The sequence below is a fragment of the Carettochelys insculpta genome, chromosome 32 (assembly GCF_033958435.1).
Source record: "Carettochelys insculpta isolate YL-2023 chromosome 32, ASM3395843v1, whole genome shotgun sequence".
Taxonomy (NCBI): Eukaryota; Metazoa; Chordata; order Testudines; family Carettochelyidae; genus Carettochelys; species Carettochelys insculpta.
In genome coordinates this window covers 10,165,268-10,175,269 of record NC_134168.1, presented here as the reverse complement: position 1 = coordinate 10,175,269, position 10,002 = coordinate 10,165,268, and the positions used below count along the sequence as shown (strand labels likewise).

Here is a 10,002-nt window from a genome sequence, read left to right as displayed (position 1 = left end):
TGAAAGCGTGGAGCCAAACAGGGGGCCAGCAGTCTCCCCACAAAGGATGCAAAGGGCGGGGGCCTCCTACTAAGGGGCAGGGGGCAAGAGTCCCCCACACTCCAGCCACCCAGCAGCTCCTGAGAAAACTAGCTGGAAAGGGTGGGGGAGTGGGAGGAGGCAGAAGCAGCCTGCCTGCTGGGGCAGGAGAGAAGCTGGCCCAAGAAGACAGCCCCACAGGGGCTTCAAGCAGCCAGGGGCTGCCCACTCCCAGCACCACACCTGCCCACTTCCCGGTCTCCAGTATGTGGGGAGGGTTCCCAAGGCGGGGGGGGGGAAGGACCCCACAGGAGTCCTGCTGGTCTCCTACAGGGTGTGAGCAGCTGGGGAGGGGGCTGCACTGAGAGAATAGGGAACAGCTGGTCTCACTTAAGCTTGCTTTTAGCAGAACAGAACAGAACAGGAGGAGGAGTTTTCCAGAGGCAGCAGGAGGAGGAGAGCAATGCTCATCCACAAGGGGCTAAAGTGCTGCCCAGGAGGCCCTGGGATTGGGGGAAAGGCTAAGCCGGCTCAACACACAGGAGCAGCCAAGCCAGAAGGAAGAACAGGCGGCGGCTGCTGCTGCTGCTGCTCCTGCCACGGCCACTACCTGGAGAAGGTACAGGTGGGAGGACTGGTCTAGGGAAGTGACCCAGGGAAGAGCTGCAGTGCTCATAACAAGGGGAACCCTCCCCACCCACCAGCAGCCACACAGGCCCCCTGGGTCAGAACTGGGAACGAGTGGGGAGGGCCTGTGTCATGAGCATGAGGGTTAGCCAGCAGCCTGGGAGTAAAAGGGTTAACCTCCTTTGCCAGGTGGGGTTGGCCTATAGGAATGTAGGTAAGAATTGAATTTTGGCTCCTCCCTCTTCTGTTCTCTGCTTTCTTTTCTTCTTCTTTCCAGCCATAAGGGAGAGAGACACAGAATAGCTCCCTCCAAGAACAGGCCCTCCAGTCTTCTGAAAATCAGGTAAAGTTAAGATGGATCTGTTAGGCTTGATTGTTTTATGGTTTGGGAAGAGGGGTCTGATGTCTGGGCCCTTTTTAGAAATGTCCTTTTACTTTCTTTGTAACTTTGTAATCTAGTCATGAGGTTTGCAACACAAATACTGTTGTCAAAATAAAAGTTCTCTCTTTTTCTTTTTATTAACTTGGTATTGGTTAATGTTTGTGTCCTGGCTTTTACTTTTGGGGCTGAGATTACCCAAGTCGTCTCTCCCTGGTTTCCTTATTATTACTTGGGTGGTGGCAGCGAATTTTATCCCCAAAATCTAAGGTTTTTAGGATTTTGGGGAAAATTTATACCAAACCCTGGTAGATGAGGTTTTGGAAGTACTTTTGCTGGCCCCCACTTCTGCATTTATCTTGCTAGAGTGGGGAAGGAGCCATGACATGGTGGCAGTGGTGTTGAGAACCCAGGATTTTTTTTTTCTTTTTTCCCCTTTGTTTTTTTTGTTTTGTTTTTGTGCTGCCTCAGGGTGGGGCAGACAGAAGGTTAACTTTGAGCCAGACACAGACCATCCCAAAGAGTTTGTATTTTTTTCCTAGCTTTCAGGACAACTGGATGGTTAAGCTAGAAGAGGGCAGGGAAGGAGCCCAGTACATGCTTTTGCGATCGGGCAAAGTAGCCCTAGAGAAACCAACCCTTCCTAAACAACACCCTGAGGTGGAAGCAGCCTCAGAGCAAGGCAAGATGTCCAGCTCCAGGGAAGATTCACACCCTGGAGAGGGGAAACAGGAACATGTTCTGATGAGTCCAAGGGGAAGTGACCTTGGGGAGGCAGGAGGGGTTGGCAGCTGCCCTACTTCCCCCTCCCCAGCTCTCTTTATGTGGGATTATGCCTCAAAGGCAGGCGGGACTCTAACTGACAAAGAGATGGAGTTCCTCATGCAGATGGAGGACAGGCGTGCACAAGTAAAGCCGGCCGAGATAGCTGCAGAGATGAGGAGCGCGGAACTAGAGGCCCAAGTTGCACTGGAAAAAGCAAAGCGGGCGGATGTTTCAGGAACTCCACCCAACAACCCCATCACCATTCTGCCCCCCAGGAGACTCCCCGTGTACCAAGTAGGGGATGATGTTGAGGACTTTTTCCTCAACTTTGAGAGGGCCTGCCATGGGTACCACATTCCTCCTTGTCAGTACATGATGGACTTAAGATCACGAATCACTGGTCCTCTACTAGTGGTGGCAGCTGACCTGCCAGGGAGCATGGCAAATGATTATGAACTGTTTAAGCAAGAGGCCAGACTCAGGATGGGACTTACTCCAAACAGGCCCGGTGTCGCTTCAGGGCCTCCAAGTGGACCCCAACCATACCCTTCCCCAAACATGCCAGTCGTGTACTGAAAAAACTGGAAAACATGGCTCTCTGGAGAGAAAGCCCACACCCAGGAAGAAATATCTCTCCTGATGCAGAGGGAACAGTTCCTTGAGGGGGTTCCGGGAGAAATTAGAGGATACATCCTGGATGGAAAACCAAAAAACCTAAGAGAGGCAGGAATGCTCAGTGCCCAACTGATTGAGCTGAGGGAGAAAAGCAGCCAGGAGAGCAGTCCGAGAGGGACCTTCAACAATCAGGGACCCTCCAGACCCCCACTTTGCAGGGAAGAGCCCGACACACCTCCAGCAAGACTCTGGGGTTCCCCCTGTCCCTCCATTGCATCCCCTGGGAATCTTCCCCACTCCAGTGGTGCACCCATGGTGCGATGCTTTAAATGGAATGAAATGGGGCATGTCAAGGCCAACTGTCCCAAGAGTACCAATAGGCTGCAGCTGATCACTCTGGGGTTGCCTCCAGAAGCCTCAGGCCCCGATGTCTCAGATCTCCCCAGAGCAGCGGGAGACTGGGAGGGTGGGAGATTGTTTCATGGAGGGACACCGGAGCACAGGTGTCAGCGATCCACCAATCTCTAGTGCACCCCAAGGCCATAGACCCACAGACTCTGGTCACCATTCAACCCTTCAAGGATAACCCCTTTGACCTGCCTACTTCCTAGTTACCAGTGCAGTACAAGGGCTGGTCAGGGACTTGGACTTTCGCAGTCCATGATGACTACCCTGTTCCTATGCTGCTGGCGGAAGATTTAGCCAACCACGTGAACCAGGTTAAGAGGGTGGGAGTGGTCACACGAAGGAAGGCTAACCAGACCTCCACACCTAAAACCTCTTCTGAGCCCAACAGGGATCAGGCTGTATACCCAGACACCCTGGACCCTGCAGTAATGGTGCCTGAACTCAGAGCAGTAGCTGCAAACACGGCCTGTGACCCAGTTCCTGAGCCCCAGGCCAGGTTGGCTCCAGACCCAGAGGGGGTGGTACAGCCAGTGCCAGGGTCAGAGTTGGTCATGGGGGACACCATGGAGTCGGCGGGGACAGATGAATCTACAATGCTCCCCCATACACCAGAAGAAAGTGATCCCTCCTCTGTACAGGTGCCCTCTGCTCCTACATTGCCTCTTTTGGGACCTGATCTGACATCTCCAGCTCTCAGAGACCAGTTCCAGGCAGAACAAAAAGGAGATGAGAGGCTCCAAGGATCTTGGACGGCGGCCAGAAATGACCCACTGCCTCTCAGCCCTTCGAACGGAACCAGGTTTGTGGTAGAAAGAGGACTTTTATACCGGGAGTCCCTTTCCCATGGACACCAAGAGGACTGGCATCCTCAGAGACAGTTGGTGGTCCCTACTAAGTACCAGGAAAAGCTCTGAGGCTTAGCCCATGATCATCCTAGTGGCCATGCTGGGGTGAGCCGAACCAAAGCCTGGTTGAGAAGGTCATCCTACTGGGAGGGGATGGGCCAGGAGGCCACTAGCTATGTCCGTAGTTGTAAGATGTGCCAGTAGGTGGGGATGCCCCGAGACCAGATCAAGGCACCTCTCCAACCCCTCCCCATCATAGAGGTCCCATTCCAGTGGGTAGCTGTGGATATTACGGGTCCATTCCAGAAGAAAACCCCCAGAGGGAAACAGTTCGTATTGACCCTAGTGGACTTTGCCACCCGATGGCTGGAAGCTGTGGCCCTAGGCAGCATGACAGCTAGCAAAATGGCCCAGGCACTGACAGATATCTTTGCCAGGGTAGGTTGGCCCTCAGAGATCCTCACTGATTCTGGGACCAATTCCCTGGCAGGGGCAATGAAACACCTCTCGGAAGCTTTTAACCAGCTCAAGATGGCTCTGATGTCTGAGCCTGTGCTGAAGACCCCAGACTATGATATGCCTTTTGTTGTTACCACAGATGCTTCTGAGTGGGGAGTACGAGCAATTCTGATGCAGGAAGGAGCAGATCAACAACTTCACCCTCTTCTATTTCTCAGCAAAAGATTGTCTGAAACAGAAAGCCAGTGGTCTGTCTCAGAGAAAGAGAGCTATGCGATTGTATATGCGCTAGTTAAGCTAAGACCATATGTTTGGGGACGGCGCTTCCAACTTCAGATTGACCACTCTCTTCTTCAATGGCTTCATTCAGTCAAACGAACCAACAGGAAACTCCTTTGGTGGAGTTTGACACTCCAAGACTATGACCTTGATGTCCAGCATATTTCAGGAGTCTCAAATGAGGCAGCTGACTCCGTCTCCCGAAAGGAATTTCTGGACTCAATTACAAAGGACATTCTCTCTATCTGTGTTGGTACTCCACGAATGTGGAGACATTTTGTTATTTCTCATGTAGTTGCTAAGAATGTAAAGCGTGCATGTACTTGTTTTCTATGTCTTCTGTCAGACCTCCAGGTAGAAATCACAGCCAGTGTGGCCAGAGGCTGTCCAGCACTGTGTGTGATTTGGAGGGGCGTGTGATGATCATGAGGGTTCTCCAGCAGCCTGGGAGTAAAAGGGTTAACTTCCTTAGCCAGGTGGGGTTGGCCTAGAGGAATGTAGGTAAGAATTGAATTTTGGCTCCTCCCTCTTCTGTTCTCTGCTTTCTTTTCTTCTTCTTTCCGGCCATAAGGGAGAGAGAGACAGAATATCTCCCTCCAAGAACAGGACCTCCAATCTTCTGTAAGTCGGGTAAAGTTTAGATAGATCCATTAGGCTTGATTCTCTTATGGTTTGGGAAGTGGGGTCTGATGTCTGTGCCCTTTTTTGAAATGTCCTTTTCTCACTTTGTAACTAAGATCTAGGCCCATGGTGGAGACTCCCCACGTGTTTTACTTTGACTCTTCCATCTAGTCATGAGGCTCGCGACACAAATATTGTTGTCATAATAAAAGTTCTCTCTTTTTTTCTTTTTATTAACTAGGTATTGGTTAATGTTTGCATCCTGGTTTTTACTTCTGGGGCTGAGATTTCCGAAGTAGTCGCTCCCTGGTTTCCTTATTATTCCTTGAGTGGTGGCAGCAAATTTTATCCCCAAAATCTAAAGTTTTTAGGATTTTGGGGGAAAGTTTATTCCAAAATCTGGTAGATAAGATTTTGGAGGTACTTTTGCTGCCCCCTATTTCTACATTTATTTTGCGAGAGTGGGGAAGGAGCCATGACAGCCTGGGTTTCCTCCAGGCCACCATCTTCCTCCCCTTCCCCGATCTTGAGGGCAATGGTGACCTGGCCGGGGAAACGTGGACAAGCAGAGGCCTGGAGCCCGGGAACCACGCCAGCCCCATGATGATTTGCATAATGGGAGAATGGTCATGGAAGGCCAGATAGGGGAGAAAAGGTGGAGGAGGAGTTGCGCTCTGTGTGAGGGAGCAGTATGATTGCTCAGAGCTCCAGTATCAGGAAGAAGAAAATCCAGTTGCGTGTCTTTGGGTTAAGCTTAGAGGTGGACGTTAGGGAGGTTATGATGTTGTGGTTGGTGTCTGTTTCAGACCGTCGCATCAGGGACAGGTGATAGATGAGGCTTTCTTCAGGCAGCGAAGTGAAGCTTCCAAATCACAGGCCCTGGTTCTCATGAGAGACTTGAATGATCTGGACATTTGTTGGAAGCCCAATAGATCAGCACGCAGACAATCCAGGAAGTTTTTGGAGAATGTTGGGGATAACTTCTTGGGACAAGTGCTAAAGGAACCGACCAGGGGCTGTGCGCAATTTGACCTGCTGCTCACAAACAGGGAAGAACAAGTAGAAGAAATAGAAGTGAGAGGGCACCGGGGCTGCAGGGACCATGAGATCGTAGATTTTAGGATCCGGACAGAAATAGGAAAAGTGAGCAGTAACACACAACCCCTTGACTTCAGAAGAGCAGACTTGGACTCCCTGAGAGACTGGCTGAGCAGGATCCCTTGGGAAACAAAGATGAAGGGAAAAAGAGTTGAAGAGAACTGGAAGTATTTTAAAGGTGAGCAAATGAGAGAGTGGAGGGGTTGGGGGAAAGATCAAGAATGAGACTGAGTTAAGTTTGCAGACGAGCCCTTAGAGTGACTCAGAAAGTTCACATCCCGATTTAAACCATGTGTTAATGTTCCGAATTTGAATATAAATGTCAATTTGTCCGCTTCCCTTTCTACAAAGGAGCAATAATTTCTTTTCAGTAACACACATACCTTGAGGTCATTGACAGAATGGCCCATGCCATTAAAATGTCGACTAACTGGTTTGTGGATCTGGAGTGTTTTAATGTCTGTTTTGTGCCTGTTGACCCTTTGTCTAAGGGAGTTAGAAGTCTGTCCAATATACAAAGCATCTGGGCATTGTTGACACATGATGGCATATAGGATGTTAGTAGAGGAGCATGAGAAACTGCCGGTGATTCTGTGAGTAACCTGGTAAGGTCCTGTGGCACCTTATAGACTAACAGAAAAGTTTAGAGCATGAGCTTTCGTGAGTTAACTCACTTCTTCAGATGCACAGATCCAGACTAACACGGCTACCCCTCTGATACTGGTAAGGTCCAGTGATGGTGTTTCCAGAGAAGATGTGTGGACAAAGCTGGCAGCGGGCTTTGTTGCAAGGAAAGGTTCCAGGACTGGTGTTCCTGGGGTAGAGACTGTGGCTGTTAGTAAGGATCCTCGTGAGGTTAGGAGGTTGTCTGTAGGAGAGAAGAGGCAAGTCACCCAGGGCCTTCTGGAGTGTAGCATCCTGATTAAGACTAGGTTGTAGGTCTTAAAGAATTCGTGGCAGTGGTCTGAGTTGGGGGCTGTAAGTGATGAGCAGTGGTGTTCTGTTCTTGGCTTTTTTGGGCTGATCTTGGAGGAGCTGGTTTCTGGGTATGCGTCTGGCCCTGTCGATTTGTTTTCTTTACTTCTCCTGGTGGGTAATTCAGGTTTATGAATATTTGGTCAAGTTCTTGAAGTTTTTGGTGTCTGTCAGTTGGATCAGAGCAAATGCCATTATAACTAAGAGCTTGACTGTAAACAATGGATCGAGTCACATGTGCAGAATGGAAACTAGAAGGGTGTAGATAAGTATAGCATCAGTAGGTTTTCGGTACAGTGTGGTACTGATCAGGCCATCCATGATTAGTACTGTAGTGTCCAGGAAATGTATCTCTTGCATGTTGTAATGGAGGCATAAGTTGATGGTGGGGTGCAGATTGTTCAAGTCTCTGTGGAATTGTTCTAGATCCTCTGTCCCATGGGTCCAAATCATAAAGATGTCATCAATGTATCTGAAGTAGAGGAGTGGTAATCGGGGGTGAGAGCTGAGGAATAGTTGTTCCAGGTCAGCCCTAAATATATTAGCATATTGTGGGGCCATGGTGGTGCCCATAGCAGCTCCACTAATCTGGAGGTATAAATTGTCCTCAAAACAGAAATGATTGTGTGTGAGAAGAAAGTAATAGAGGTCAGACACCAGATTGGCTGTGGTGGCATCAGGGACGGTGTTCCTGATTGCTTGTAATCCCTCTTTATGTGGAATATTAGTGTACAGAGCCTCTCCATCCATTGTGGCAAGGATGGCGTTATCAGGAACTTTTCCACTGTTTTGTAATTTACTCAGGAATTCGGTGGTATCATATGAACATAAGAATGGCCATACTGGGTCAGACCAAAGGTCCATCCAGCCCAGTATCCCGTCTGCCAACAGTGGCCAATGCCAGGTGCCCCAGAGAAGGAGAACAGAAGACAATGATCAAGTGATTTATCCCCTGCCATCCATCTTCTGCCCCCGTACTGAAGGCTAGGGCACCATACTCTACCCCTGGCTAATCGCCATTTATGGACCTAACCTGTAAAAATTTATCGAGCTCTTTTTTAAACCCTAATAGAGTCTTGGTCTTCACAGCCTCCTCCGGCAAGGAGTTCCACAGGTTGACTGTGCACTGTGTGAAGAAAAATTTCCTTTTATTAGTTTTGAACCTATTACCCATCAATTTCATTTCGTGTCCCCTAGTTCTTGTATTGTGGGAAAAGGTAAATAATTTTTCTATATTCACTTTCTCCACACCATTCATGATTTTATATACCTCTATCATATTGCCCCTCAATTGCCTCTTTTCCAGACTGAAAAGTCCCAGTCTCTTTAGCCTTTCCCCATATGGGACCCGTTCTAAACCCCTAATCATCTTAGTTGCCCTTTTCTGAACCTTTTCTAATGCCAATGTATCTTTTTTGAGGTGAGGAGACCACATCTGCACGCCGTACTCAAGATGTGGTTGTACCATAGTTTTATATAGGGGAAGTCTGATATTTTTGTCTTATTATCGATCCCTTTTTTAATAATTCCTAACGTCCTATTTGCTTTACTGACTGCCGCTGCACACTGCGTGGATGTCTTCAGAGAACTATCCACTATAACTCCAAGATCCCTTTCCTGATCTGTCATAGCTAAATTTGGACCCATCATGTTGTACGTGTAATTTGGGTTATTTTTTCCAACGTGCATTACCTTACACTTACCCACATTAAATTTCATTTGCCATTTTGCTGCCCAATCACTCAGTTTGCTGAGATCTTTTTGTAGTTCTTCACAATCCCTTTTGGTTTTGACTGTCCTGAACAACTTGGTGTCATCTGCAAACTTTGCCACCTCACTGCTTACCTCATTTTCTAGATCATTGATGAAGAAGTTGAACAGGATCGGTCCCAGGACTGACCCCTGGGGAACACCACTAGTTACACCCCTCCATTGTGAAAATTTACCACTTCTTCCAACCCTTTGTTTTCTGTCTTTTAACCAATTCCCGATCCATGAAAGGATCTTTCCTCCTATCCCATGACCGCCTAATTTACATAAAAGCCTTTGGTGTGGGACCGTGTCAAAGGCTTTCTGGAAATCTAGGTGTATTATGTCCACTGGGTGCGCCTTGTCCTCATGTTTATTAACCTCTTCAAAGAATTCTAATAGATTAGTTAGACACGACTTCCCTCTGCAGAAACCATGCTGACTTTTGCCCGACAATTCGTGCTGTTCTACGTGCCTTGCAATTTTATTCTTTACTATTGTTTCTACTAATTTGCCTGGTACTGATGTTAGACTTATCGGTCTATAATTGCCAGGGTCTCCTCTAGAGCCTTTTTTAAATATTGGCGTTATATTGGCCGTCTTCCAGTCATTGGATACCAAAGCGGATTTAAAGGATAGGTTACAAACCACTGTTAATGACTCCGCAATTTCACATTTGAGTTCTTTCAGAACCCTTGGGTGAATACCGTCTGGTCCTGGAGACTTGTTACTATTCAGCTTATCAATTAACTCCAAAACCTCCTCTAATGTTACTTCAATCTGGGAGAGTTCCTCAGATTTGTCACCTAAAAAGGCTGGCTCAGATTTAGGAACCTCTGTAACATCCTCAGCCGTGAAGACTGAAGCAAAGAAATCATTTAATCGCTCCGCAATGGCACTTTCTCCCTTGATCGCTCCTTTTTTATCTTTATCGTCCAAGGGCCCCACTGCTTTTTTAGCGGGCTTCCTGCTTCTCATGTATTTAAAAAATATTTTACTATCATTTTTTGAATTTTTGGCTAGCTGTTCCTCAAAATCTTTTTTGGCTTTTCTTACTACATTATGACACTTAATTTGGGAGTGTTTGTGTTCCTTTCTATTTTCCTCACTAGGATTTGACTTCCACTTTTTAAAAGCTGCCCTTTTCTCTCTCACTGCCCTTTT

The 10,002-nt window shown here is 48.0% G+C and overlaps 1 long non-coding RNA gene across 4 annotated transcripts; it reads left to right on the top strand.

The window, feature by feature from the left end:
* The first annotated feature begins 438 nt into the window (after window positions 1-438).
* LOC142005089 (uncharacterized) lies at window positions 439-6,284 on the top strand. 4 transcript variants are annotated; one of them, XR_012643069.1, is made up of 5 exons: window positions 439-637; window positions 923-988; window positions 1,567-1,706; window positions 3,451-3,611; window positions 4,256-6,284. It is a non-coding gene; the product is annotated as an uncharacterized LOC142005089 (long non-coding RNA). The 4 variants fall into 4 exon arrangements; XR_012643070.1 differs by lacking the exon at window positions 1,567-1,706; XR_012643067.1 differs by having other exon boundaries at window positions 439-988.
* The last annotated feature ends 3,718 nt before the right edge of the window (window positions 6,285-10,002 follow it).